The 27,015-nt window shown below is 43.1% G+C and overlaps 1 protein-coding gene across 11 annotated transcripts in view; it reads left to right on the top strand.

Annotated features, from left to right (window-relative positions):
- Positions 1 to 27,015, top strand: part of ptprsa (protein tyrosine phosphatase receptor type Sa) — a 235,439-nt gene that overhangs the window by 56,671 nt on the left and 151,753 nt on the right. The window contains exon 1 of one of the 11 annotated variants that reach the window (XM_068707516.1): positions 2,480 to 2,961. The exons of the other annotated variants lie outside the window; for them this stretch is intronic. The gene's annotated coding sequence lies outside the window, so the exon portion shown is untranslated. Of the gene's footprint in view, positions 1 to 2,479; positions 2,962 to 27,015 lie in introns of those variants that run through there. 11 annotated transcript variants of the gene reach the window in all.

Below are 27,015 nucleotides of genomic sequence, written 5' to 3'. Positions count from 1 at the left end.
TGAACAATTTAAGTATAACATTTCAAATAAATGTCAAAAACAAAATTTTGAGAAATTGATAAAGAGTGGAAAAGTGTCTTCAAATACTCATAATATATAAGCTTTAAGATTACTGTGGCGTATCCTCAACTGAAAATGTACAAATACAAAATAAATTGATTTAAAATGAATTAAAGTGGAACTGTAAACCTAATCACACATACAGTACACACCACTGTTGCTTCAAGGCTACATCCATACTACTCTGTTTTCGTTTGGAAACAGAGTTTTCAAACGAAAACGATCTCCGCCCACACATCGTTTCAGCCATCGTTTCCAAAATGATCTCCGTCCACACCACACGCCTGGAAACGAATATCACGTGACTCTTCACGTACACTGGGCATGCGCCGATGTAAACAGGAAGTATATTGTCGTATTTTGTAACTAAGCAACCAGAGTAATAAAGTAGTCTTTAATGATCGTAAGTATGTGTTTGATACTTAAGATCTTCTCTCAAATCTTCCTCTATAAACTCAAACAGATACAGTTCGTGGAAAGTTTAATAGGTTTTATTTTTCAGACTTAACGTTAGTTACAGCGCTGCGGGTCTCTCTCTCTCTCTCTCTCTCTCTCTCTCTCTCTCTCCGCTCACTGATCTCTCTCTCTCTCTCACGCCGCTCACTGATCGCTACAATAACAGCTGTTTCCTCCGCAGACATGTAGACTTTAACTGGACAACAGCTGCTAGTAAAGACAACAAGGTCAGCAATGCCTGTAATCAGTTGTCCACGTTAAATTAACCTGGTAGTCGATCGCGGGTGTTACGTCATCATTTCCAAACGTATGCGTTTCCGTCCGTCCACACGAATACACTACCCGGAGTTTTCAAAGTTATCCGGCTTCGGGATCGTTTCTAAACTCCTCCGTTTACGGTGCTCGAAAACGCCGGCGTTGTGTGGACGCTCAGTGTAAACGTAGCAAAACATATGCGTTTCCAAACAAAAACGGAGTAATGTGGATGTAGTCTAAAACAACTTTATCTAATGTATTCAGATGTAAATTTGCAGTATTGACCAATTGTTTACAAACAGTACTTCAGAGCCCCTGTGGGTCAGTGGACTGATGTGTCTCTTGTGCTCTGCCTCCCTAGTGGACAAAGGGACTCCATTGTCACTATTCAAATTCAAATTCTACCAGCCAATCAGAGTTGCTGCTTCAGCTCAAACCCAATGTGATTGTGTGAAATCACGTCCAAATCCCTCACTTAAAGCAAAGTGAAATCAGAATCAGAATCAGAACCGTCTATTGCCATGGTATGTTGAACATACGAGAAATTTGACATGACGGGAGGTGCATAACATTTAACAGTCAACAACAAACAACACAGTGCAAAGTAGAAACATTTACTTTGCACTGTAAAGAGTAGGATGAACCAAAGGTTGTTGAAAGTCAATGTCAAATGTTTTGCTTTTATTTGGCATCTGAGTAATTACTAGATCAATATTTATTTTTATTGAAGCTAATTGTTTGTTGTGCTGTTGTTGTTTTATAGCACATCATAGCTCAACATTATTAGAAAAATGTATTAAATAATAATAAATGATACAAATGTATTACCACTGAAATTAAAAGAATTAATGCTAATTTGATTTGCTTTGAAATTTAAACCGGAACAAGGACAAACGGGACATGTCATGGTGGAGTGGCTACTGAAAGCAATACATATTCTTTACAAAATTAAAACTAAGTAACTTTTCCAAATCAGGATCATGTCACAGAACACTTCCTGTTTGTTCCAGCCTTGTATTTTAGCCAATGTATAGTTTATAGACTGTATATTGTGTGTATAGATACTATGTGTAAGTTTATTTATGATGCAACTGGATTGATTATGGCTACTTGCTTAATATGCACCAAAAATCACTGTGTAGTTTATCTGGACATGTAAAGAAATAGATTATTACATCCATATGGGTTCATTGATTACTCACATGTTCACATTTTTGCGCCACTGACTTCTTGCATCTCTCTCAGTGCTCAAGGTCATTCTTGCAAATGCATGGAAATATGCTTTTTAACTTATCCTGTATCATATCGAATGAATGGATGTTGTATTGCAAATCAGTTGAAAACTTTAGCCTTGCAGTTTGTAGGCTAAAAAAACCCAAACTTAGACAAGTAATATTACAAAAATCAAAATGTAATAAAATGTCTTTTTCGTCCCAGTGTTTTATTTCACCGCACCATTGCTCTGTGTATTTGCCGTCTGTTCATTCTGCCATTGCAGCCCAGATTTATGAAAATAAAAGATCAGCCGCAGTAACTCGTTTCGTTACAGGCCCCATTGTGTTATGATTTCCGACGGAACGTGCTTGAACGCACCGAGTGGTAGGATTTACGATTCAGGGGAAGTCAAGAGACGAAGTTTATGAGGCGGCATTGAACGCAGCACAAGGCTTCGTATTTTTTTTCACTGCAAGAGAGGGGAGGGAGAAAGAGGGGGGGGCATTTGACTCCTGTCTCCCCACCCCCTCCCCCCCAGTCCGTACGAGGTGGATTTGGGAAGAAAGGGACCAAAACCTGGGACGCGGAGATAACGACAGACACAAATAAAGGGGATACACATTTGGAGATCCGCGCGCGGCGGTGTCGCGCACGGATTATTATAGGGTGTTTAATTTTCCTTTCACTGAGGAGATTCTTGCTCGGAGCGTCTGATCTGTTTGGGGGGGAAAGGAATACAAACGCACGGGGAATAATATAAGTGTTTTGTACTCGCTCCCCCCGTTAACAAGTGACTACTCTGCTGCTCAAGAGAGTGGAATATAGCGGGGTGTTTTGTTTTTTTTCTTCCTACAGTCCTGGAGGCGAAGTAACTGTTTTTCTAAAGGGAATACGACCGCTCACCCACCAACGAATACGGATTTTAAAGCTGTCCCCCGTTAAGGGGTAGTCTGAGAAATACTTTTCTCACATGAAGTAAGTGCTCGCAACTTTTAACCTACTTCTTAACTCTTGAAGTGTTTGATATGAGTTTAGAGAGCAGGTTATTTATATAAAGGTAAATAAATGTGGGAAGAGACAACGCTTCAACTGTTTTTCCAACTCTGCCATAATGCTGGACCGTTCTGTCTACCGGGTGTCTTTGACTCTACTCTTACTCTTTGCCAGTAGACCTCAGTCTGCGGGGGGGAGAAGAAGGTATTACTGCTCTGCTCTTGTGCTGGATGTGCCTGAGAGGGAACTTATTTGCCCTAACTTTTTTGTTAACGTGGTGTCTTTGCGTTTTCTATATATAGAAGATTAAAGTCAGTGATTTAGTCCTGAGTCTGCTCCTTAACGCAAGAGGTCCCCCTCACATTCGAGACCCCCAAGCACACACACACACACACACACACACACACACACACACACACACACACACACACACATACACACACACACATCAAACGCTGAGCCTCCGTTCTGGGGACATTTTGACCAAAATGCTCCCAATAATTTTGCATTTAAAAACACTGAGGCGAACAGCTTCCAGCCCCTTAGTGTGCATATTCTGCTGATGTGATGCAGGTTAATGTCCATCACTAATCTCAGTGCTAAACTACAGTCCAGAAAATGTTTCTGTTAAAAAGGGGGAGAGGAACTCACTGAATGAAATCCCTTTTAAGATATCCATCAAAGGTGTCTGAGGGATTTTTCTATCCTGAGTTACAACAATGCTGTCGAAGTTTTGTATATCCTTGCAAAGTGTCTGTGGTAAGCTCTGTGCGGAGTTGGAGAAAAGCTTCTTTTTAGACATTGCTCTGATCTTTGCACAATCAATATCCTTTTAATTTTTCACCACTACTTCTTTTGTCTTAAGGATAATCATCTGCCACGGGAAGTAACTTTAGTTCTGATTGTGTCGTAAAGTTTGGATACAGCTCCAGGCTATGGCTTTTGTCTTCCTTTTTTTGTTACGGCAGGTTACAGTAATTCAAGTGAGTCCAATTTGAATTGCAATGGATCTTAATTTTATCAGAACATTTAAGGCTAAACCTTCCCTGGGCCACATACACCCCCCCCCCCCCCTTCACCCTTCCACCCCAACAGCAACTGCACGCCAAAAACAGATTTGCAATGCATTTCATTTTCTGCGGCTTGCTGAACAGACGAGCCCGAACAATGTTGTTTTTGTTCCCGATGTTAATAGAAAATAGCAGAGAAGTATCTTGAAATTTATAGAGGTCAGAGGTCAGCAGCACCAGTGTATCATGCTGGAAAATGCAGATGAAATTCAGTTAAACATATCACTGTTAAGTTCTATTTTTGGCACCTATTTCACATCTTGGTGTACTTAAGACAATTCCTCAATGGAGACTACAGAGAAAAATCTAAACCATTTGAAATGGAAATTCAGGTTTTTACCTATGTTGTAACTCCTAATCATCAGTCTTGCACTACAGTATTCAATCAGCCTGCTAGGTGGCATAAATAAACCCATTTGTCTTATGATGAGAGTCACATGTTGATTGTCAGTAGTGAGAAGGAGCCTTGTCCTTCACAGTAATTGGACAACACGTACACCAAGAGGCGGTGCGTCCAGTGTGTTCTGGATTCTTAATGTGGCTTTAATTGAACAATTTATCAACCCCGATCACTGTCAAATAACTGGGCGAGAAAGACAAAAGGCAATGAAAATGCCAAGGATAAGCTGCCAGGCACAGTCGGCTGAGCGTGACCGGCGTGTCTTTCACAGCTGCGTCTGCAAGGTGCTGTTTTATTTAATTTTTACTCATTCATTTGTTTTTTTCATCTGCAGAAATTGCAGATCGATGCATTTGTGAGTGGCAAGCTTGTAAGCAGTGGTAATTAACAGAAGGGTGGCGTAGTGAGAACATCACATCCACGAAAAACTTCTTTTATTGGACAAAACTTTTGATTTCTCCCCGGCGCTCCTTTCCCTACTCTTGGAAGACAAGCTAATTGAATTGTGCCCCGGATAGGATGCTTTGTTCCCCCAAGTATAGAGGTCTTGAAGAAGTGTCGTCCTCTGGGTTTAGAAAGTCATTTCTTTTGCAAGTATTACTTTCTGAGCTGTTTTTCTTTTATTTCCCCGAACTCGACGGGGTGTGTTCTCCCTCTCATTTGAAACGGATTCAAAGGGTAGACGAGAGGGCGATTCTAGATCGACAGGCCTCACAGACCGACTTGAAGACATTCAATGTCATGTATTTTACTTCAGGAGAGTTCAGAAGTTGTATCTTTCTCACTGTTTTATGTATTTTTTGTTCTTTGGGGTTCTTAACATCAAGTGCATTTTTTACTACCAACTCAAGCTATTGGATTTTTTTTTTTATTGGCAAAGCAAGCAGAGCTCTTTATACGTTAAGAGGCTTTTCTCATCAGATATTTTCCAGATGCTGCGCTGAAACTGAAACCTACAGCCAGTAAAACATTTTCAAGTGTCGTCATTAGAAAACTGCCATTTTCAAATTCACACACACACAAAGACACATACACAAACAATACATTACAAATTGTTTGATGTAACAATGAACGACGATTCATAACTTGTATCTCATCAATTACTGTGTCTATTTTCCACTTCAATTCACACCATGGTTTGGTTGTAAAATGTTAACAGTCACAATGAAAGTAAAACATTAATCAGCAAATGGTACACATTTATGCCTTGTCCTTTGTTCAAAATTTTAGAAATACAATTGCACAGTTACCTAATTTTCTTTTACCACCTAGTGCCCTGATCATTTGATTTAAATTCAAATTGAAATTAGGAGCATTTTTGGTGGCATCGAGTGCTTTGCAATTAGTCACATTGCACTTGACGCAACAACACAGTTAATAACAGCTGCTCTGAAGTGACTGTCGTCGCAGAGAGAAATGTGCGCTGTGCAGAGGCGCTGTTGCACTCACAGCTAATTGTGTTTATTCATTTTAATATGCTCTGAGTGCTAAATCAGTGCTCTTCCAGCGACACGAGGTGCAATTAGTCTGGCTGTGAAAACAGGAGGCAGTGTGTCTTGTAAAGTGTCCCCCCCCCTCTCCCCTTTGATTTGTGGATTAGCCATCCCTGGTCATGCACATTTCTTTTATTGCCACAAAGCCAGGGTGAGTAAGACTCAATGAAAGAAACATGTAACAACTTTATAGCACAACATTGTTGCACATGCAACAAAACCTAGAGGAGGAAGTGAACTCTGTGTCTCTGGATAGAGCAGTTATGCATTCGATATGAGGCTCCGATATATTGTCACAAACTACCAATGCTTTATGATGATGTTATGCAATAGTCTTCTGTACTCATATCCTTTTAAGCCACATGGGAACTCTGCCTGGTGTCAGCTAGAATACTACAGCTCACTGGTTTTAACAAAACAATGGGACTTATTTGTGGCTTCAGTTTTTTGTAATCTTTGATGACTTTCTTTGCATTTACTTCAAACATGAGGCAGCCGATGTGTACTACTCTTAAATGCGTTGAAGTAGTGATCTGTAGTGCACTGTTGTTGGGTTCTTACATTTCTAAGAAGAACTTTTGGCAACAATAAGAACCGGAGTGACCTTTCAAGAATTGAACTGTAGCTGATATGAGCATGAAATGTAATTATTGCAGCCCTCAAGCCTGAAACATTTTGTGTCTAAGAGTCTGTAAACACGTACAGTGTTGCTTTAACCAAACCACAATGTAGAACAACAAAATAAGAATATTTAGTATGTAAACCAATTTGAATGAGCGTTACGGCAAACCATTGTTAAAGCCATAGTATTTTTGAAATTATAAACAGGTCAGCTTTGTTTGTGCAAGCTGGAGTTACAAGAAAAAGCCTCTCTTCATAACACATCTTGTGCTGCGCCTAAATACTGTAAGTTAAACAAAGCAAGTAAATAATAGCTGACGGGAAAAGTATGGTATTAACTGTCACAAGCATTTGGCGATCCCTTACAGTCGCTGCAGCCTCCCATATGCGCTCTCAGCGCTGTAAGGCACTTTGGATGAAAATGTCAGAACATTTAGACCTAAGGTTGTATTATTTGTCAGGACAGAAAGAGCCAAGCAGTGGAGGAGGAAAAACCAGAAGATTGGAGTCGTGACAATTTACCACATCCTCATGGTTACACCAGCCGATTAAAGTTGTTAATCGGCTGGTGTGTTGTTTTTGCTCAATAGACCTACATTTTCACCATGGCCATAGGGGTGGAAACATGAACCGGATGGCTGGCAGAGACATTATTGACCAATAGTTCAGACACCCCCACTGGTTGCCTTGGGTCTGAAACTGGTAGCTTTGTCCTCAACAGACCTTGTTGGAGGTGAGAAATGGCCATGACCCTTCCGGCAGCACCCAAAAGTCATATTAACTCTCCTCAAGTCAAAAGGTCAGCACTCAACATCAAGCCAGCTATGGTTTTGGGCAGAGGTGACGCATGTTGAGAGGCAAGGGCTAGATGGATTTTCTTCCTCCCTATATCTCCCTCAAACAGTCTTTCTTTTCCCTCTTTCCTTATGTCCTCTGTGTACTTAACTTTCAACTCCTCACATTTAAAATTCTCCCATCTCTCTTGCATATGAATCCAGTCTTCAATAATATGCAAATATTTTTTAGATCTCAGTTGCTTATTTGTTTCCCGGAATGGACTGTGTATGTTGCATTTTGAGTGTTTGTTCCAATCTTAAATGCGTCTGAAGTGCATTTACGCATGAGTTTGATACGTTTCATGCTTCTTTTGCACTTTACAATTAACTCCACACCAAGCTCACCACAGACGCAAAACTTCTCCAGCATTGTTGTAGCACAGGATAGAAAAATCCCTTCGACACCATTAATGGGAATCTTCTAGGGAATCGATTCAGACTGGAAAAGGAGTCTTAAGAAGTGAAGGTAGCCGCTGATACACATAGTCTGGCAGGGATTAGTAGAGTCTATCTGGTAAAGTCTAGGGAAATACATTGACACACTGTCAACTCCCCCAGCCTCCTGCCCGTTCTTTTGGTACCTTCAGGTTTTACAAAAAAATTATTCGCTCCAGCTCTTCCTGATAATCTGCTTTTGACGACGAGCGGTAAGCAGATGCCTTGATGCCTGCTACTCCCTCATTCACTCTAGTCTGCCTCCTTCTTCAACAAACATGGTGCATAGTTTGTTAAAGCCTGAGAGGAAACTGCACCAAACACTGCTCTTTTACAAACATCCATTCACGCTCCTTTCCCTCTGGCCCTGATCCCATCGTCTTTATGGTTATGGAGTTAATGTGAACTGGTGTTTCATGGTGAGAAGTAATTAACACCCGGTCTGGGACAGGCATAAAATGGATGTGTCTGATCCTGTCTGTCTGTCTGTCTGCATCTCCTCTGGTCGTCTCCTGATGCGTGCCGTTGGGCTGTTCCTATATTAAGTGGGATTACCAGCTGGCCTCCCCCCAGATTGATGCACAGAGGGTCCCCTTGGGGCGTCTGCCTCCTCTTTGCAAACTAGGTCTGGCAGGAAGGGCAGGCCTGCGCCCTGGTAGTTTGACCCCTCTGAGGTTTTAGACACGTGGTAGTGGGGAGGGGGCAGGGGCCCGAAGGGTTCAAACAGGTGGAATTTTTTTCTCATTTGAAATGCTGCTCATACAGGCCGTTAGATGGTCCACGCCGGCCTGTTGAGTCATCTGTAGGCAGTGTGTATTTGTGAAGCAGGATGCGTTAAGAGTATTGTCCAAAAACATTGTCTGTTTGTGCAATTCACTATAATTTGAGCTTGTTAGAGTCTTGTGAGGTGATACACTTTTGAACACTTTGCCAAGATTAAGTGCATGACAGCTGACTGGTATGTCAATAACGAAATTTACTCTTGATTCTGCTGCTTTCTTCCACCATCGTTCTTTCCACCGTAACTCGCAAGACCCTCCAACTGCAAAAGCCATACAGCAAACAAGTGGTACTTAGGATACTGTATCCTTGCATTGCTCTATTCATTCTATTCATTTTATAAATATGCCGAATGCCACTTTATTCACAGTTACAATTTAAAAATGTAACTCGGGCTGCAAGTGCAGCCATCTATCGCAAGTAGAAGCACATGAAAATATTTTTTAGGAATTAGCAGAGCAGTGTCTGAGCTTCATAACACCCTGTTTATGATCAAACTCACAGACACAGGTCCAATAGCCAGCTTTGACTCATTCACGCCAAACATGAGTTTTTCCCAAGTTGCTCTTTCCGTGTGAAATGGTTATAAGAGATGTGCGTGGATTTGTGTGTGTGTATGTGTGTATGTATGTGTGTGTGTGTGTGTGTGTGTGTGTGTGTGTGTGTGTGTGTGTGTGTTATAAACGTTTTTAATCTGATGGTGCTTATTGTGCGCACACAGAAAGCCAAGGGCAAGATGGCTTGGCCCACACCCACCCATCCGTTTGCCCCTCAATCCACCACCCTGTCCTTTTGTTCCTGCCTTCTCCACACATGCACACCCTCACCCAAACTTTAGGGACATCTGGTATGAGGAGGGGCTCCAGGAGGGGCGTGCTTTGGGGGAAGAGAAAGGAGTAGAAGGAGTAAGGGGGGACAAGCGTGTGGGGAGGTACACTCAGCTGCCCCAGGGGGTAGGAGGTGAGAGATGGGGGTCGCAAAGAAACATGTGTATGCGCAGGATAGTGGGGGTTGTTGTCACAGAGTAGAGAAGGGAAGTGGGCTAACTAAAGAGGAGTAGGCAGATAATTGATGGATGAAAGTAATTGTGTGTAATGCAAGCAAGGAAACATGGGCCTCTGGGAGGGAGAGCGATAGAGAGGGAGAACGAGAGGGAACCACTGAATAGGGTAGAGGAAGGCGGGGGGGATAAAGAGAGGAAAGAGAATAATGAACAGAGGGAGTGTGCAAGAAATAGGAGGCTAGGGAGCAAGAGAGAGAGAGAGAGAGAGAGAGAGAGAGAGAGAGAGAGAGAGCGAGGAAGGGTACGGAGAGGAGACTGATAGGGAGAGAGAGAGAGAAGGAGGCAGGATAGGAGGAGGAGGAGGAGGAAAGGGAGGGGCCTGCTGTTCTGTTGCATCACTCAGCACTAGCCAGGGTTAAAAAGGAGTAACTACCTGCCTGTCAGGCTGATTGTTCATCCCTATGCATCAGGGGATACACGTCCTGGTTTATGAAAGATGGCGCAGAATCACTATGTGGGCCACTTAACCACAGAAAATGGCTCCCTGTGCATCTCCGGGAATAGAAGCAGCACTGGCTTTCCGAGCAGAGGTGATTGCTTTGTATGCAGATGACGCCACCGTCTCCCTTACCACAAGGTCCTCATTATCACGCCAATTTTAGGTGTTGTTCGTTTTTGGCCTTCTCCTTTTGCAGTCTGGATCAATGCAATCATTTATTGTGTATTAAAAAAAAAATCCCAATCATGAGGCCTCCTCATTAATTACAACTCCAGCAATCTGGGCGCCTTTTCAAACAGCAGGGTGCCCCATCTTTCAGCGAAATGGTAACAAAGCCTATGTACTCCGGTCTGGATACACAAATTACAGAGTACCAGTGGCGCGTAAAAAGAGAAGGAAGACAGAGAGAAGGCACCAGAGGCAAAATGCATTGAGTTTCTTCTCACTTTCTCACTGTGCATCACAAGCTTGTCTCTTAGACGGGGAAGAAAGGTTTGTCAAGCGCATCACGGTGGAGAGAGTAAAACCCTCCCCAGCCCCTGGGAAGATAGAAGGTGACATTTGTATGTAAATTGAGACAGGCACTCTCCACTGTATTCCAGCTGACAGCAAACACAGTGGGCAACCTGCTGTTTTATTTGCTGTTTTGAGAAGTTGAGGATTTAGTTGTTTCCCTAACATTTTTTTATTTATTTTTTTGGTGTGAAAGATACATTTATAAAGGTTGCTTTCCACTGTGTGGTTATGAGGAAAAGCTCCACACACAAACATGCGTGCACACCCACAAACATTTTTTGACATTGACTCCATTGTCAAAAAATGACAGTAGTTTTATTTTGATCATCTAATGGATTGAGCAACACATCAAATCGTTGTTTAGAGTGCTAGCATGAGGTTAGTAGATATGGTTTTCGTTGTCCTGCCCAAGGCTTTGCAGATCAAAATAATTTAGAGCAGAGGAAGAGTCAAAATAATCCGAGCAATTCCAACAGGGCTCCAGCACCTGCATTGTCTGGACCCCTAGGTAACTCTTGAGTCTCAGTGTCGCAGAAGATAATCCTGATTAAAAAGTGATGGAGGCTGGGGGAAGAATGACAACATAGCAATCAGAGACACCAGCCACAATTTGGAAGATTAGCACTACCAGAGGGTGGGGGGCCTTGCTGCTGTCACCCTTTTGTTTATGGACCAAATCCATGGCAGAATATTGGGGGGGGGGTTGCAGGATTGCACTAAACTGGTTTGTATTGGTTTTTGTTGGAGGTTTCAGTGTTTAGAATCAATAAATAGGTTGCTGTCAAGTCTTGTAATTTAAAAAGTGCCTCATGCATTGACAATATTATTTGATTTGGCTGCAGAGATGTTTGGCCAGGTGGTCACTAGACAATGGGACAGCTGATTTGGCATCTTGGCCAAATTGAGAGGGTCATTATGGAGACTCATCATCCCCCTGCTGTGAGAGGGTCACTGTTACCCAGTTAAATCAGCATTACATGTTCACAATCTCGCCTGGGAGGTCCCAGTGCGTATAGCGTATGTCTGATAGGGGCTTAACGGTACACAGAATTCACAGTTCGGTTCATCCACCAGTTTAGGAGTCACGAGTACTACTACTACAGACAGTAGTGCAAGTATGCATAAGCGACAAAATCCTTTTGGTAATATTTGGCCCACAGGCAGCTTTGGTAAACTATTTTCAGAATAAAGATCAGTAACAATTCAAACACTACTGCATTACACCATACAAAGATTTGCCAAACATTTTCCCAAAAGGCAACAAAACACAATAGGCTATACATGTGTAAAGTATCCCTTATGCGATGAAATTGACAATACCAAATACATAGAATAATATTTTGCCATTTATAAACATTTAACGCATCCAAACATGTATCATCTTGGTGATCAGCACATCCGGATGATGCAATAACTTTACCCAGCAGCGCTGACACACCGTCCTTTTTGTATACAAAACTCTCTTTCCATTGCTTTTTGACTTTCTGTCCGTTTCATAAGATGAGTGGTGGAACAGGATGTGTCACTCTGGCTACTACATAGACAGGAATCAAATTGAACTACACTTAGTGGGCGGCTCCTCTTTCAGAGATTGTCTTGTACTGTTTCATTATCATGCAATAGCAAGTTGTGTTCATCCATCTTGTTCTTGTGGGGATGTCCTGACTGCTGAATAACTACCTGCACATTCGAAGAGTGTTGTTTAAATCCCTCTATTGTGAAGTGTAAAATGTAAGCAGTCACCTGTAAGCAGTTTATCCAGTTAAAGATGGTATCGGGCAAGCAGAGTAGGAGTAAGTAGCTGGATTATTTAAAGGGGAAATAAATAAGGCTTTTATCAGAGCCTGTCTATTTGCCACTGATACGGGAAGATAGTGTGGACACAAGGAAGCCGGAGCCGGCGCTGCTCTGACTATGTCTTCAGCCACCAAGTAGGAACTAGACAAGAAATGCACTTCAGAGATAGAATGATGAAGATGAAGAAAGCTGAAAGAGAATCTTAGTTGACAAAACCAAACACAGTTGCAAAATACAATACATAATTCAATTAAGACTCATGATCCTAATCCTAAAACCCAGGGTTTTTTTTAAACACAAGGTGGTAAGAGTTAAAAGAACAGGTTTGAATGTTTGATCCCAGCGATGCCCAGTGACTATCCTGAAGCAAAAGGCACCGTCTCTAGTATTTGCGTGCTTATTACAGGTTATTATAGGTAAAATTGTCAGCTACAAAGCTAAAATGTGAGCGCAAAAGTGGAAGGCTTGAAGCCAGCTCCCGGTCTACAGCAGTGACTCAGTCTTCTAGCCAAAGGGATGGGTAGGGAGTATTTGGAGATAAATCCGTCTCCCCCCAAGGCAGCCCCTCTGACATTTGTCATCTTACAGCCCCCAATCTGTAGTCTCAACAGGGTGGAGGTAGGGCTGAAAACACGGGGACAGAAGGGAAGACAAAAGCAGGTCTGGCATGGAAATGGGGGTTGCTGTTTACAGCCCCATCATACTTGCCCTGGGGTAAGTGTAGTGGAAAACGAGGGAGAGACAGAAACAATGAAAGCAGAAAGGAGAGAGAGAGAGAGAATGGTGGGGGGGGGGGGGGGGCTAGAGACTGCAGCTTAGAAACAGGAGGTAGATGGAAAGCAGAGGGTCTCTCATTTTCATGGAGATAAAGGAGTGCTAATGAATTTGAACCAATGCCCTCCAGGGATACACCATAAGGGCAAAAATAGGAAGGAGCAGATTGGGATTTAGTGGCTTTTTAAACTATAGCCAAACTGTCTTTCAGACACACAGGGGTGCTCCCGATTCTGCAATCACTAAGATGCCCCCCCCGCGCCTGCCAACTGCTGCGGTTAAGGCCGGTGCCAGGGCCTCGGAGAGGATGTGATGCCAGAGGAGATATAACTGGCCGGGCTAGCACCGCTGTTCCAGCCAATGAGATAATTTATCTGCCCATCTAACTGAGCTTTAGTTACCTTGTTTGCACAGCACTGGGTGTGCTGGTGTGCTGATTACAATTCAGCCGTACGAGGTATATTGCACTAAAGTGTAGCTCGGACCTGTGTGACTCAATGGTGCAACATAGTAGCAACATTGTGGGTTAAGGGTTTGTTTTTCTTCCTCTGTAGCATACTGAGCAGACTGTGGCACGTAGACTCCCAGGGTCTTATTCTAAAAGAATTATGCATTCATGGTAGTATGCTTTGGATACACCAAAAGACATATTTCATATTTGCATATGTGTGCGGTTCTCCCAAAGAACCGCATTCAATGATCAGCTGTGCTTTATGCAAAGATTGAGGCATTGGTCAACCACAGAGTTAACATTGAGCAATGCTTCTGGAACACCAAGGATTCTGAGATTGCCCAGAGCCTGCACTTACAACCCTTATCTATCATTTTTACAACGTGTTGTTTTACAACACAGAGAGACCAACCACTGCCTGTGTCATCTACCCCCATGTGGAGGTAATGGTCTGGCCCCTAGGCTGTGAGCCTGTGAGTTAATAATGAAGTGGGCCCCTCCATTGTAAATCACAGAGGGGTCTTGTTTGGCTGACGCCTTTGGGAGAATTGCATGGGAATGGCATGTTCTACGAAGGACAGCCCGGCTTCAGTGCAAGAAAGAAAGAAGGCAGCTTTGTGCATGATGGATGGTGGCCTTTGCCTCTGTTGGTATCATATGGGATCTGAATATTAAAAGGGGACTGAGGAGATGAGGCGTGAGCTGGGGTGTCATATTTATGTTCAGTCAAATGCAGTTTGTCATTTTTTATTCTTCTTGGGTATTGGCATTTTCATCCAAAGTGGCGCTTGGGTGAAAAACTTTGTGGCCTCTTGCAGCTTTTGCTCCCAAGACAGGCTTTTGAACTTGGTAAAGCTGGTTGGGAAGACGTTAATAGGTTTTTGTTAAAGTAGCCATATTGGATGGAGTTAAGTTTTAAATTTGAGATATTTAGCTGATACACATAGGCAGAGCGACTTGCATTGAAATTGTCAGAAGAAATATAAGTTCTGGATCACTAACACTGTAGGTAATTTAAATGTGTACATTAATAAAATGAAAATTGCGTTGTTAATGCACTAGTATGTCTAGTGCCGACTAGAGAGAATGGCAACGATTAATCAACAAGTCGACTAATTGCTCACAACACTATTATACGTATATAACTAGTTATATACGTATAATAGTGTTGTGGTAGAGAAGGACAGAAGTGCTGAGGAGATACGCAAGAAGATGTTGTTTTGTTCTTGTCATGCAATAAGCAATGACTTTAACCTGTTGGGAGGAAATTTCAAGTGTAGCAATGTTTGCTAAAATGCTTCTTGCACACTGACAGCCAACATTAAGCCTCTCAGGCAGAGTGGAGTTGAACATAGTATGTTTAAAAAAAGAAGCCAGGAGGAACCTTGAGGAACCTGGGCTGTTCTTTGAAGTCAGCTATTTTTCTTCGCTTCAAGTGCGTCACTCACTTCAAAGCGGGAATTTCACACAAAATGTACTGATTTTTTTCACCCTCCTCTCCTTTGTGTAGAATTTACAGCATATAAAACCAGTCTGGGGATACTTTGTCAGTAGGTATCTGTAACCTAAGATGACTCCGTCTACGTGTATGTGTGCGAGTCTGTATTTGTGCCTCTGACAGCTTGCAGGGGCCTACATAGCTGTGTGTGTGTGTGTGTGTGTGTGTGTGTGTGTGTGTGTGTGTGTGTGTGTACGATCGTGTGCATATCCACATAAACAGGCCTGGATATGATGCTCGGTGGTGGTCCGGAGGCTTTGCTTTTGTTAACGAGATGGAATCCAGAGAGCGTCAGCCGCGTGTGGCGTCATGGCTAGATAGGTTTGACCCCAGTGGTTTATGGTTAAAGAGGGGGATTTGAATGTGGTTGATGAGTAAGATTTGTCACTATTTGAAGTCGGCAGCCTTGCTGAAAACATATATGAGTATCTGTTTCAAATTCACATTCCAAGTCTTTGAAAACCAAATATGCACCAATTACAACTTTCTGTGTGCTAATGACTTTGATGTCAATGAGATTGAAGGCATGCACAGTGAAAAATGTCTGGCATACCTTAGAAAACGAGCGTTTGCTCACAGCTCAGAGGGGTTTTAGTGGGTATTAGCCTGTTCAAGCACCTTTTTAATTTTCTCTGCCATGATTGTAATTGGAATCTCTACCAGCAATGGTCAGCAGTGGCACACAAACTTGTAAATAGATTAGGGTGTGCGCTCCGTTAACCGCAGCAGCGTTGAGTGTGTGTGTGTGTGTGTGTGTGTGCCTGCTCACACATATTACACATACTTGACTGTCTGCATGTGTCTGTATTAGTTTGGGATCATCACATAATTTGTAACAGAAACCATCTGTGCATCCGAAATTGTGTGTACAATTCACAGCTGCAACCTTGTGTGTGTGTGTGTGTGTGTGTGTGTGTGTGTGTGTGTGTGTGTGTGTGTGTATGTGTGAGAGTGTTTGGCCGGGTGGTGAGGTGCTTTCCCCTTTCCAAACATGAGTGGTGAACAATGGCGAATTGTGTTCCATTCATCTGTAGGGTTCAGAGAGTGGAGGACCAGTTTGGGGCAAGCTATCCATCAGCTTCCTGCACATTCTCGCATGTGATTCCCTTACAGCCCTGTTCACCGTCTCCCATTTTCACCGGCTGCACTCCCCCACACAAGTCTTGTTCCGAAGGTGACTTTGGCCCCCGGTCCTCTTGGCTTCAATTTATCTGCTGGCCAAACAGCACTGTAATTGACTCTCGAATAGCAAACAGGAGGACACTTTGCCCTTCAACAACCACGCAAGATACAACACAATTTAAAATCTTCTTTTGTTCTTTTTTGACAATGCAGATTGGATCTGATGCGCTTAAGATGCTTTCAAGAGTTCAAATCCTTGCCCACTGGCATCCAATGCACTCCCCCCTCCCGCACTTGCGAAGCCAATTTACACTTTGGCTTTGAATAGCAGCCAAATGCGTGAGATATTTTTACCCAGAGCCCATGATCTCGCTTGATCTGAGTCGGCACAGGTTGTTAGCTGAGTCGATTGCATGCACTTGACCTGTTGGCGCGGGCGGCGTGGGCACACAACACTGGGTGCTGAGACAAGAGTGAGGAAGAGGAATGCAGATATGTGTGTGTGTGTGTGTGCATGCTTTACAAGCAAGCTCTTTTTTTTTTCCTACAAGGAACGAGAGACAGAGAAAGAGAGAGAAAGAGAGAGAGATGGAGGCAGAGAGTAGGAGGAAGAGGTGGAGGGAGGAGGAGGGGTAGATGCAAGGATTCCTCTGAGACCGAGGCTGCTAGCCCTGTCGAGAGAAGACTGGAGAGGGAGGAACAGAGTGCATGAAAACAAGAGGGGAGGAAGCATGGGAGTGAGAAGAGAGAGGAAGCAAATTGGAAAGTACGAGAGACAAAAGAAGAAACTGACGAGGAAACTGTATTGCAGTGATAGTGAGCAGTTGGCCAAAAAACAAAAGTTTGACTGACCGAATGTTTTGACCTCATCGTTTGATGTGGGCCTCATCAGATTTTTTAATAATGTTCCACTTTCACCAGTGGGCAATTGTGTACCACTCTCAGATTAGCATGCCAGCAAATTGCAGGGTAGGGAAGGACATGTCCGGATACTCCGCAAGAGAAGCCGTCCCCGCTCTCAACACTCCCCTTTCCTTCTCCTTGTTATCGCATCCCTTCCCCTCCCTCACCATTGAGGGGACAAACCAATGTGAGTGAAAAGCTCTACAGCTGTAATCTTTCCTTGGAGCTTATTCAATGACAAAGTCTTTCCCCCCTCATTTTGGGCCTAATGTATTACATCCGCCCATCTTTACCTTGGCGTCCCCCCTCTCACTGCTGACTGTGTCTCGATTGCAGTTGCTGCCTTCGGAGGAGCTCTGTGGTCGGTTGAAATGGGCGAAAGCCACAGATGAAACCGTATCAGCTGATAAAGGCGATGGGGTGATATGCAGTTAAGGCAAGATTCAATTTCTTCCTGCCTCTACCTGATTTCGGTGGTTGTCTTTGGACTATTAAGGGCCCATTTAATTCTGTTTGAGCTCCTCAAGTAAACATGGCGACATGATGCAGTATCGTTTGCCCTGTCAGGACGTGTTTTCATCATTTGCTGGGGTGATGTCATGTCAGGATACAGTGTTGTTGACACCAGGTGAATTATCTACCCTCCCGCTCTCATCTTTAAGCAGCACCCGACTCATCACCTGGCACACCACAGAAAAAACAAATCTGATGAAGCCGCTTGATGTTAAGTTTGGTTTCTTTTATTCCTGCCAGTAAATGTCAGCCCGGGTGTCATCCGAATGGATACGCTGCCACCAAGCTCCGGCTCCCCTTCTTTCATCTCTCACTTTTAACGTGGCCCGCAGTGGTTACCGGCGAGATTTAAGCACGACGGGTATTGTAGTTTGCTGAACGTTGCTGGGCATATCACTCCTGGCGCTGACGAGCCATAGCCGCACGCTGGCAGTGACTGTCACCTGACGCTGTCATCTTGTCCTTCACACGTCAGCTTGGATTTCACGGCAGACCGCAGTTTTGACAAACAGGGACTTTACACTGTCGAACAAGCCAGTCCCTCAGAGAAGGCTGTTGATTGGATTAGCATCGTGACATTGCTATTGATGTCTTCGGGAAGAAGACGGAACCCCTTTTGAAGGCGCCCGGTGCAAACAGCTGTTGACAATTTTCGGGTTGCTGCTTGTGAAAGGAATGTTGTTGTGCTATGGCGTGGCAGCATTTAACCAAGCTAACTTTACTGTATTCACACCCGCACCCCTTTCAACTTACCACATCTCAAAAGCCCTGTGGCGCTCCCGCAGCGTTGTAGCATGGCATCCAAGAAGAACCGTTTTCCCCTTTGCCACTACAAGCCTTCATGTGGCCATGTTGTTATTTGGTTTTAGTACCCCAGCTGTCACCTTTGAGGCTCCAACCACCGTCACATGGTCTTCAGATGTAGGTCTTGAGGCTCACAGATTTGTTGGTCTGTAAACCAGTGTTAGTCAAGACCGGATAATGGGAGACCAGACTGAAGCAAGTTGTGGGAAGGTTTCTTCATTCAGAGCTGTGGGTGTTTAAAACATTAAAACCTAACAGAATACAAATTATTCTGTACATATAGTTGCTTCACAGCCGCATATAGTCTCACAGATATTGCTAAACCCAGTCCTAGGCTTGCCATGGTAGTCCGTGTTACACCCTGTTTCGTGTCCAACAGTTTCATGTCCACAGTTGTTTTTTTGATAGAAACAAAACTTATTTAGTCTTATTTTTGCGTACCAGCGCCCATGTTCATCAAAAAATACACAGCCATTCAACGTTAAAGATCAAAGTAAGAGCTCTACAGATAAAGAGCCTAATCAATGAAGATCCTTTCTTGTCAAATGTCCGGTGTAATCAACTGTGTTGTAACAAGCGTATTTACCACCGGTAAAAACTTCCTCATAGCGGCATCCCTACCGAGTCCCCATGGGCTGTGGTGTTTTTCCAACGTGAAAGACTTCTGTCTCCATTTCTTTTATTGAGCTCGAAAGATTTGCAGAGGATACAAAGTCTTTTTAAGCACTGTGACTTCACATTTATCCAGCTCCACACACTGCCTCCTGGGAGCTGCCTGATAGATAAACAGACTTTTTTTTCCAAGAGAAAATGTATTTTCCTAGCCTTCACATGGAGACACTAAAGAAAAGTCACATCATAATATGGCAAACCAAAAAGACGAGTAACTGTGGACATTACCAGTTCACAGCAGAGCAACATGATGGAGCACTGAGCACCCAACGGTAACAGTTTGGGGAGGATTCTCTAGTGGTGGTGGGGTCATGCTTACTGGCTCCTTGCAGGTAAATCAACCAGAAAGGGATTTCAAAATCAGAGCTGTATATTCATTTACATCCAAACTCGCACATTAAGATATCAAATATAGCATATATGTCCACATTGTTTCAGACCAAAGCCCCGTGAATCAAGGCAGGCACTGCCAGGGAGAAATAAATCTGTATTTTTGTACCAATAACAGTTTTAAGGGTCAGAGAGAGACAGACAGAAAAAACAAGCTTTAATGTCGAGGCCTTTTTTTGCCTTTAATGTCATTGTGCATTCCTATAAAAAAAAGAAAATGTGCGGCGGGATGGTGAACTCTGGATACATTTGTTTTGAGTTTTTGTACCCTGGAGTCATAGTGTTTTAATTTGGCTCCGGCCCCCCCGGTTGTGAAATTTCCGTGGCCTGCTGCCGCGTAAACAATACACATTTAGCATAATTGCACCTTTGGTGTAGGCCTCTCTTCAAGGCAAGGTATTGATTTTCTCTCTCCCTCTGTCTTTCCCACTCTGCTCTTTGTTTTTCTTCTCCTCAGCTTTATTTTCCCTTTTGCATTCCTCGGCCGGATTTCTGACTCTCTCTCTCTCTCTCTTTCTCTCTCTCTCTCTCTCTCTCTCTCTCTCTCTCTCTCTCTCTCTCGCTCTCTCTCTCTCTCTCTCTCTGTCTCTCTCTCTCCATGTCCCCTGCCCTCCCCCATTACTTACTCTGTCTTAGATGGCCGGCGCTCAAGTGGAAAAATAGCAACAAGAATGCAGTTCGGATACAGTAGCCAAAATAATGTTCACCTTAATGACACCGAAAGCCCGACTGACAAACCAGGCTGTCTCTCAGTTTCATGTTGAAGTGGCAGCTGCTGAATCCAGTGCTGTTTCAGGAAGCAAAGTGAAGACCAATCTTAAAATAAAAAACACACTTGTAGCTGTGATTTATCGTGCTGATTTGTTAAAGCACACAATAGCAGCTCTGCAGCATGTGGGAGGAATCCTACAGACGGCTTCCTCTCTGAAATTGGAGACGAGTGCAGTGGAGCTGTTTGGAGTCCTACTGTGCTTGACACCCACCCACACACACACAAACACACACACACATGCGCACACACACATATCTCATACACATTCTTGAAAATGTATGGAAGGATTTTTGCATCAGGGCCACAGATGGTGTTGCAATAACTTTTGGCAAAAGACATTTCATCACATTTTTACATGCAGCTTTACCTATAATTGAGAACCAGCATTGCAGACACTCTTGGATGAGGACCACAGGGTCGCTTTTGCTCTTCCCTCCTGATTATCAGGTTTTGAAAGAGACTTATCCCAGTCATTTTTTTTCGGGGCTGGAGGGAAAAAGGTTACCTGTAGTGTGTATGTCCTTCTTACTGATTTCCATTGTGCACCTATCATTCCCTCACCTCTTGGATGTAAAGTGGTCGAATGTTGGTCGTCGTCTTTTCTCATGAGTTTTATACTCACAGAGCGTGAAAGCTTGAGGCTAAAGAGAGGGGATGTTAGTGGCTATGAAATGACTGTGTACAGGGCCTGTGCTCCTGTTGATCTCTCATGGTGCCTCTGTGTCAATTTTCATCTGTCTCTCTCTCTGTTCCCACTGTGACTTTCACATTGAATTCAATCTGCGTTATTGAGCAAACATGCCGATAAAGATTTCCAAATATGTCAAAAGGTCTGTAACAGTAGCCTCCTTCTCTCTGCGTCTCGCTCTTTCAGTCTTGTCACAACTCAGCTACTTTAATTAACAGTCAGTATAAAATGTATTGACCAATCGTCCAAAGATATCCATACCAAATATGTATTTTCAACTGTTTTAATTAAAAAAAGGTATTCAGCGTTTGTAATACACAGAAAGCCTTTCAGAATTATTTTCAGAAATATTTAACTAACTAAAAAAACCAAAATAACGTGAGCAGGTTGGACCCAAAAAAAACCAACGAATTCATCTCTTTTTATTCACTTGTCATCCTGCATGTGTGTTCTGCGCTGCCCTCTTGGCTTCTAGTCTTCTCCTGCCTGGATTAACCTCCAAACAATGTAACAGAGAGGCTGCCCCCCCCCCCACACTCACACACACACACACACACACACACACACACACACACATACACACACGGCCAATTATCTCCAGCCTGTTACAACAAATTATATCACTCCTGTCTGTGTCTAATACCACTTTTATACATGGCGCAGCTCTGCTCAATGTGTGTTAAACCCGCATTTGAAGTGTTAATATCTGGCCACACTGCTAACAGCGTCGGTTTTGAAAATGTACCGTATAGTCGGACAAATACACACCACCGCTTTGAAAATAAGCCGCGTGAAGTTCAAATGGGCGACGTACGATGAACCATTCCTAATTACCATCAACATTTCGACGGCTTGGTTCAAACGCACTTTCTGACAGGCGTACACAAACACACACACACACACACACACACACACACACACACACTAAAGCCTGTGTCTCGTGTGATGACTTGAGGGATATTAACCCATGTTTGGTGTACATGGTCCCGCACAAGTTAGCTCACAGCTGCGGAAAAACACGCGTTGTACAGCGTTTCTCCATGTAAACCGCCTCTCTCAACGATTGACCTCAAGTCAGTGGAGTACTCGTGTACAAGTAGCTACATGCTTTGTGTTATCTCCTCTTCGTTTGCCTGGACACACTCTCGCACCTCTGAATGTCAGCGCCCATGTAATGTGACGTCGCCAAGTGGATTAACATACATAAGGCATGCTTACAAGAACACGCATGGATACACACTAGACACACACGGCCTAATGAGTCCACGGGCTTATAGTCAAAAGTCTCCTGTCGCTGCTGGCCCTTTTTATGAATACACTTTTTCATTTCCACACATCAGTTTGACGTGTGTGTGTGTGTGTGTGTGTGTGTGTATAATACGTTGGCGTGTGGCTGAGCGAGAGAGAGATGGAGGGAGCGAGGCAGTCAGGAAGTCATCGAGGGCCCCTCAAGTCTGGTGGAATGCAGAATGAGGGGGATGGGCGAGCGAGGTTTGGTTTGACAGAGAGGGAGAGAGACTTGGAGAGTGGGGTGTGGTTCTCTGAATTTAAGACACACACACAAATACACACACTGTCTCTCTCGCTCTACAGCAGCCTACTATATTTTTACAGTATGAATAACGCTCTCACAGATGTTCACTGTTTATATGGCCTTCATCAGCTCCGATTCAACCCTCCTTCTGAGCAGCTGTGCCAAGCACACACACACTTTAGACACACACTTTAGACACACACACACGCACTTATATACCAACAGGCTGGAACTTGCTATTTTTAGTCACTGCCTTGGGTAATGAGGAAGCTGAGAGTGCAGCAACAGGCAGAATGTGGTCTTCTCTTGGAAAAGAGAAACTAATTTGCAGTTTTCTCTGTTCATCTAACACCTTTCCTCTCCTGCCTTCATCACGCCTGACTGGATACAACATCCATCCCTTAAACTGATCGGGCAAGGGGTCCCAAAATGAGACCCAAGCCCTTCCCCACCTGGTTTGGATAACACAGGCGAAAGAAAAAAAGATGATTTAAAATGTGCTTTTTTTTTTTTTACATCACACACTCCTCAAAAAACGTCTGATACTGACTGACTGGGTTAGTCATCCGTGTTTTTTTTAATTCATTGAAAACAGTTGGCAGGAGCGCAAGATCCAATCTGTATTGCTGAAGGCTGATACCAACCACTGCCTTTGATTGAGGATTTAGTTGTCTTGCTGCCCCTATAAAACACTTGATAGTTTTCATGCCAAACAAACATTGTGTGACGCTAAAACTCTCAGTGGGGTTATTCAGAATTAGCAATCATTTTGTCACAGGACTGAAATGTTGATATTCAAACACACTGCAGCTTTGTGGTGGGCTACCAAAATACTGAGAGCAGTCATTAGTTGATAGTCATACTGTAATATCAGCTGTAGTGTAGCATAATCTTCAGATATATGAGCTGGAGAGAGTGGTAGATGTGCTACTTGTCAGCAGACATCCAACTCAACAGCATTTAAAATCATTAAATCTAGTCACAAATTCAAGGTCTGGAGAAAGTCCAGAATACCAACTTGGATAAAGGAGGAAAAAGGAGTATTATACTGCACAGAGTGAACGAGACGTGAGTCTTATTCAAAGATACAAACGACGACCTGCGACATATTAGACGCTTTTGAATGGACATGTTGCTCGTGTTGTAGATTTGTCCACCTGTGTCCAGTTACTCTGGATGTTAACTGAATGTCCAGAGCCGGGAAGCACTAAACTAATAAAGAAATGTGTGTTTTCAGCGTTTTGAATTTCAATGAGGCTCAGATGCGTAGTGATCCGAGGGGGAGGGGGGTTAGGTAAAATTGATTTTCGGCTGAGTAAAAGCAGATGCTTGAGAAGGAATGAGCGGGTACAGGCACACACACACACACACACACACACACACACACACACACACACACACACAGACGTCAGCAAGAATATGCCAGCACGTATGCACAATCACACACACACACACTCACTCAGACTACTCACACACTCCTATATTCAGGAGGAAGGTTAATTGAAGGTTATAACTGGGGAGCTGGAGACGAGAGGCTTTCAGTGGTAAGGTGTGTGTGTGTGTGTGTGTGTGTGTGTGTTTCACCCCCTTTGCTTGCCCTGACCTCCCCACTCCCAATTTCTTCCCCACTCTCGCTCTCTCTTCTCACCCAAAAGCCCAGTTAAAATGTGCAGCCATGCAGATACCTACAATCTCATTAATTCAACCCATCGGCTATACTGCAGTGCTAGCTCCCCCCCCTTCTTCTTCCATATGCAAATGATTTCTCTAAAAGGTTAATATAATCTGCAGCTGCTGAGGTTAACTATCTGCGCATACACTCTAAGAAATGATGTGTTGACACATCTCCCTGCTTTGTATCTGTCCATGAATCTATTAATCTATATACATTTAATAAAGTATGCTACATAATGAGCTTGCTTGCTATTGAAACATTAATTACATTTTTATTGACATTATTTCATTAACAAATAGTTCCAGTTAATAAATAGAAAAATTGTGTATCGCGCTTTGCAAAGGTAAATAGGAAGCATAATAAATTAAATGTCAATTTAGTCAGTGAAATGATGTCATTTAAAGCAACTTATTAATAACAGGAGAGCAGGTTATACTCAGAATACATTACCCATTAATTAGCCTTAATGTGTAATATCTTTATGAAATGGACAGACAAAATTAAATATTTTTGCATAAACAAATGATCAGAACCGGACTGGCTGTGTGGTTTTCAGTGACTAACTTCGTCTCACAAACTTGAAAAAGAAGGTTAGATGGACCAAACACTACTAACGAATTTGTAGAAAATTCCATTCTGTAAAAAAGTGTCTTGTGTTTCCACATTGCTTGAAACCTCATATTTGGCTATTTTGGTGGTCTAGCTGATGGTGAAATTATCCCTCAAATGGGACCTGAGTTGAAACTTGCTTAACCAAGGAAAACAGTTGTCTGACTTCCTCTCTGCCAAAGTGATTTTAAGAAATATGACTTAAATCCCTCTAAGGTGCTGTGTGGCTGACCTGGACCTCTGACCTCCCTGTAGAAGGGAAAAAGAACATGTTCCTGTAAGCATAACAACAAGGCAACCATCCCATTATTAAATCGTCTGTTTATACACGTTGGCCTCCTGTTGGCAGGAGGGGAAATATTTCCGGGGAGACGGCAACTTACTTAGGTGTCAAAACATGGCAGTCATTCTCTCCAGCTCAGGCTTAGCGTAGCGTTAACTCATGTTGGCGTGTGTATAGACATTCTGGATACAGCCCGTACGCAGCCTGGCGAGTTGTTTGCAGTCATGATTAAATGATCGGTATGTGGCGGAGACGCGTGTCATTGAGGATGAAACCCTTCCGTCGGTGTTGAGGATTGGCTTTACGTGATGGGTGGCTTTGATGGCCGTGTCTGTGTCTGCTAATGTGCATATGTGTATGCGCATAATAGCACTTTGTATTCATGTGTGTGTGCATCCATATATATGTGTGTTTGTGCATGTGAGGGACACTTGTACACACTAGCCCTTTGTATCGGTGTCTATTAGTCTTTGTGTGCTTCTACGCTCCTTTGCGTGTGTGCGCCCCTCTATCGTCACCCTCTCAGAGCCTCTCTCCCACACACACTCATTAAAATGTCATCCTAAGCAGGGCCATCTATTCTGTCTGTGGAATGCAGTAGGCTTGGAGGGAGTGAGGCGGCAGCCATATTGAATTTCTGGAGAAACGGAGATGCTGTCAGGGTGCAAGGCATAATGTACCTTTTTGCCAATGTGTGTGTGTGTGTGTATGTGTGTGTAGTCCCGTTTATTGAATGTCTTTAGGGGTATAATGGTTCTTTCCAAACCTTTTGGTGCAGGACGTTCAGTTCGGTATGCATCCTCTGTTTGGTGTACCCTGTGACCCAAAATGTCGAAAAACAGTCTGCTACTCACAGGAAAGACTTTTAGGAGTGCTTGTTTCACACGTAAAGTTTTGGGGGTTATGCAAACACACTTGATTGTAGACAATACCAAAGCATATGGTCAAAGTGCTACAGTCATTGGCCATAATAATAATAAAAAGAATGAAAAAACAAAGCGCATACCGAACTTTGAAGTTTGTGTACCGTTTTTTCTAATAAGCCTGTGGTAGGAATATATAATAAAAGTCATAAAACGTTAACTGATCAACACATTCATTGACAGCAGTTTTGATAATTGATAAATCATTTAAGTCTCTTATAAAGTAAAAATAAAAAAGCCTAAAATTGTACCAACTTTTCAAGTGGGAAGCTTTGCAAACAAAATAAAATAAGCCATTTGAAGATGCCATCCTGGGCACTGGAATCTTGTAATGGACATTTAGTTTTAATTGTGTACACTAAAAAAGGAATCAATTAAAACATAACTTGTTGTCGCATTGTTGTTTCCATAACAACATGTGATAAGCCTAGTCCGGTTGTCTAAGTGTTTTGGAATAACACTGGAAAAAGACACATTTTACATGTATATCCGTAAAGGCGAATTGTAAGGATATCCTAGGATATACCCTTGGAGATACAATCTGCAAACTAGAATAAGACTGCAACAAATGAATTATTGAATACCAGTGAAACTAACTTGTAGAATTATTGTAGTAATACTATCGAAAAGCCATAGCAAATAAGAAAGACCTAAAAGTAGAAACAGCCGCTGCAAACTCTGCTCAATACAGCAGATCATTACTTTAGGATTACATGGAACTTCACATCCGAGCTGTTGTCAAACTCCCACTTTCTCTCGTCTCCATCTTTTTTCTCCTGTTTTCTCCAAACCCCTCCATTTCCACGGTAAACAGAAAGATGAATAATTGAATCATGATCGATTTGTTTGTTTCTGGCTCAAATGTCAGGGTGTCATTTGATACCTCCCCACCCCTTCACCCACCACTCTACCCACCTGCCCGCCTCCTCATTACTCCGTGGGGCCAAACAACCGGCTTTCCTCCTTTTTAATGGT

This window comes from Cebidichthys violaceus, unplaced genomic scaffold, assembly GCF_023349555.1.
Source record: "Cebidichthys violaceus isolate CVI_PGR_0920_01 unplaced genomic scaffold, fCebVio1.0.p SCAF_13, whole genome shotgun sequence".
NCBI lineage: Eukaryota > Metazoa > Chordata > Actinopteri > Perciformes > Stichaeidae > Cebidichthys > Cebidichthys violaceus.
This window is presented reverse-complemented; position numbering and strand designations above follow the sequence as displayed.